General features: G+C 43.1%; 1 non-coding gene across 1 annotated transcript; it reads right to left on the bottom strand.

The window, feature by feature from the left end:
* Positions 1 to 869: 869 nt before the first annotated feature.
* On the bottom strand, positions 870 to 976 carry LOC141662566 (small nucleolar RNA R71). The gene has a single exon (XR_012550675.1). It is a non-coding gene; the product is annotated as a small nucleolar RNA R71 (small nucleolar RNA).
* Between the last annotated feature and the right edge of the window lie 3,186 nt (positions 977 to 4,162).

Below are 4,162 nucleotides of genomic sequence, written 5' to 3'. Positions count from 1 at the left end.
TAAGTAGTTAATTATAGTTAATATTTAATCAACAATTTTAAGTGTTATTATCTTAACATTGAGAAGTAATCATACATTGGTGAGTGAGTTAAATTAGACAATAACTTAGTCTGAGTCTCTGAGGGAACGAACTAGAAAGTATTCTATATTACTTGCGAACGCGTATACTTGTGTGAATATTAGTGCGTGATTTCGCCCTAACAAGTTTTTGGCGCCGCTGCCGGGGACTCGGCGTATTTGTTTAGTTTATGTACTTACCATCATTGGTCATTAGGACTCAGTGATTAGGACGTAGTAGTTAATTACTCTTTTCGGTCGTGTTTCAGGTACTTTAGCAAACGTTTATGCAAACTCGTTCTCGTGCTCGCAAGAGGACCTTAAATACAGCTGAGGAGAAAGACGAAGTTCTTGATACACCGGAGAAGTTAGATTTTGAGGATTCGGATTCAGGAACTGAGCAGAAAGAACCAGTAAACATGGGAGATCGTATTGAACAAGCTGATCCAGCTCTTATGGATTTTTCTCGGCCTAAAATTGATGACATTCAGTCAAGCATCCTTCATCCGGCTATTCAAGCTAACACCTTTGAAATCAAGCCGGTTACTATTCAGATGGCGCAGAATTCTGTTTCGTTTGGAGGAGCGGCAACTGAAGACCCCAACATGCACATAAGGAATTTTGTCGAGATCTGCAGCACTTTTAAGTATAATGGCGTGACTGATGAGGCTATCAAGTTGAGGCTTTTCCCATTCTCACTGAGGGATAAAGCTAAAGACTGGTTACATTCTGAACCAGCTGGGTCCATCACTACGTGGCAAGATCTTGCGCAAAAGTTTCTGGTGAAGTTTTATCCAATGGCAAAGACTGCTGCTATGAGGAGTGCTCTTACTCAGTTTGCGCAGCAACCTACAGAATCTATGTGCGAGGCTTGGGAACGCTACAAGGAAATGTTGAGAAAATGTCCACATCATGGAATGCCGGATTGGATGGTAATCACTGGTTTTTATAATGGTTTGGGGGCCCAATCTCGGCCCATGCTCGATGCAGCAGCTGGAGGTGCCTTATGGGCTAAAAGCTATACTGAGGCGTATAATCTTATCGAGACGATGGCTGCAAATGAGCATCAAAACCCAACTCAGAGGATGACATCAGGCAAGGTAGCAGGTATTCTCGAAGTTGATGCAGCCACCGCTATTGCAGCCCAGCTCCAAGCGCTATCAATGAAGGTTGATTCTTTGGCTACGTATGGAGTTAATCAATTAGCTATGGTTTGTGAGCTTTGTGCAGGTTCTCATGCTACGGATCGGTGTTCTCTTGTTAACGAATCTGTTCAGTATGTGAATAATTATCAGCGACAACAGCAGCCTGTGCCAGCGACCTATCATCCTAACAACATAAATCATCCAAATTTCAGCTGGGGAAATAATCAGAATGCTATTCAGCCACCATATCAGCAAGGAGTGAGTAAACAGTTTAACCCACCTGGATTCCAGCAACCACAGCAGTATGCTACAAGGCAATCATATCCTCAACAGGGAAGTGCAGCTGCACATACTAGTGCTGATTTTGAGGAACTTAAGCTGTTGTGCAAGAGTCAGGCGGTTTCTATCAAGACCTTGGAAAATCAAATCGGTCAATTAGCCAATGCAGTGCTCAATCGTCAACCTGGCACTCTTCCCAGTGACACGGAAGTACCAGGCAGGAAGGAAGCCAAAGAGCAAGTCAAGGCTATTACCTTAAGGTCTGGAAAAGTAGCTGATGTTGAAAAGGCAAAAGAAGTCGAAGCTGAAGTTAGAGATGAAGAATCTAAGCAAAAGGAGAAAGCGGCGGAACCAAGGAAGACTACTGTTGAACACACTCTGCCTGAGGCTAATACAGGGGAGAAACAGCTCTATCCTCCACCACCTTTTCCTAAGAGATTGCAGCAACAAAAGCTGGATAGACAGTTTGGGAAGTTTCTGGAGGTGTTCAAGAAACTTCACATCAATATACCTTTCGCTGAGGCTCTGGAACAAATGCCTAGTTATGCGAAGTTTATGAAGACTATTCTTTCAAGGAAGGTGAAACTGGATGACCTTGAAACCGTTGCTCTCACGGAAGAATGCAGCGCTGTTCTACAGCAAAAGTTACCACCAAAACTGAAAGATCCAGGAAGCTTCACCATTCCTTGCACCATTGGCAATCTAACTTTTGACAAGTGCCTTTGTGATTTGGGAGCAAGCATTAATCTGATGCCTTTGTCGATCTTTAAAAAGCTGGATCTGCCTGATCCAAAACCCACATACATGTCGCTACAATTGGCGGACCGTTCCATTACTTACCCAAGGGGCATAGTTGAGGACGTGCTCGTCAAGGTGGATAAGCTCTTCTTTCCTGCAGATTTTGTTATTCTGGATTTTGAGGAAGATAAGAAGATTCCCATAATCTTGGGGAGGCCTTTCTTGGCTACTGGTCGTACCTTGATAGATGTGCAAAAAGGGGAACTTACTATGCGGGTCCAAGATCAGGATGTGACCTTCAACGTATTCAAGGCAATGAAATTCCCTACAGAAGATGAGGAGTGTTTACAAGTGGATGTGATTGATTCCGCAGTTACTTTGGAACTCGATCACATGCTAATGTCTGATGCATTGGAAAAGGCCTTAGTGGGGGATTTTGACAGCGATGATGAAGATAGCAACGAGCAATTACAATATCTGAACGCTTCTCCATGGAAGCGAAAGCTGGATATACCATTTGAATCTCTTGGTACTTCTGACCTTAAGAATGCTGAAGGGAAGCTCAAACCATTAATAGAGGAAGCACCTACCTTGGAGCTTAAACCATTACCTGAACACTTGAGGTATGCTTTTTTAGGTGATTCATCTACGTTACCTGTTATTATTTCAGCTGACCTTTCAGGTAGTGAGGAAGACAAGCTCTTAAGGATTTTGAGAGAATTCAAATCAGCTATAGGATGGACCATAGCAGACATCAAGGGGATAAGTCCTTCATATTGTATGCATAAAATTCTGTTAGAGGAAGGTAGTAAGCCAACTGTGGAACAGCAGCGAAGACTAAACCCGATCATGAAGGAGGTGGTGAAGAAAGAAATTCTGAAATGGCTAGATGCAGGCATCATTTATCCTATTTCTGACAGCTCGTGGGTGAGCCCCGTGCAATGTGTACCTAAGAAAGGAGGTATCACTGTGGTCGCAAATGAAAAGAATGAGCTCATCCCTACTCGAACAGTTACAGGATGGAGAGTATGCATGGATCATAGAAAATTGAACAAAGCCACAAGGAAGGATCACTTCCCTTTCCCATTCATTGATCAAATGCTTGACAGATTGGCGGGACATGAGTATTTTTGTCTTCTGGATGGGTATTCCGGGTATAATCAGATTTGTATTGCACCAGAGGATCAGGAAAAGACTACCTTCACTTGTCCATTTGGCACATTTGCTTTTCGTAGAGTTTCGTTTGGGTTATGTGGCGCCCCGGCCACCTTTCAGAGATGTATGATGGCTATATTCTCTGACATGATTGGAAATAACGTCGAAGTGTTCATGGATGACTTCTTCGTCTTTGGATACTCATATGATGAATGTTTGAATAATCTGCGCGCCGTACTCAAAAGATGCGTGGAAACTAATTTGGTGCTTAATTGGGAGAAATGTCATTTTATGGTGCGTGAAGGCATTATCCTTGGGCATAAGGTCTCTAGCAAAGGGCTGGAGGTGGACAAGGCCAAGGTGGGAGTCATTGAAAATCTTCCCCCACCTAATTCGATGAAAGGAATCCGTAGTTTTCTCGGTCATGCGGGTTTTTATCGGCGATTCATCAAGGACTTTTCAAAGATATCTAAGCCGTTGTGCAATTTACTTGAGAAAGATGTGCCTTTCAAATTTGATGATGAATGTTTGGCAGCATTCGAGACTCTCAAGGAGAGTTTGATCACGACACCAGTTATTACAGCACCAGATTGGACAGAACCGTTTGAGATGATGTGTGATACGAGTGACTATGCGGTAGGTGCAGTTCTGGGACAGCGCAAGAAAAATCTCTTCCATGTGGTCTACTATGCGAGTAAAACTTTAAATGGGGCCCAATTGAACTACTCCACTACTGAAAAGGAGCTTTTGGCTATAGTCTTTGGCTTTGAAAAATTTCGATCTTATCT

Source organism: Apium graveolens, chromosome 5 (assembly GCF_009905375.1).
Source record: "Apium graveolens cultivar Ventura chromosome 5, ASM990537v1, whole genome shotgun sequence".
In the NCBI taxonomy this organism is placed as follows: Eukaryota; Viridiplantae; Streptophyta; class Magnoliopsida; order Apiales; family Apiaceae; genus Apium; species Apium graveolens.
The sequence above is the reverse complement of the archived record's forward strand: the minus strand, read 5'-3'. Positions and strand labels throughout refer to the sequence as shown.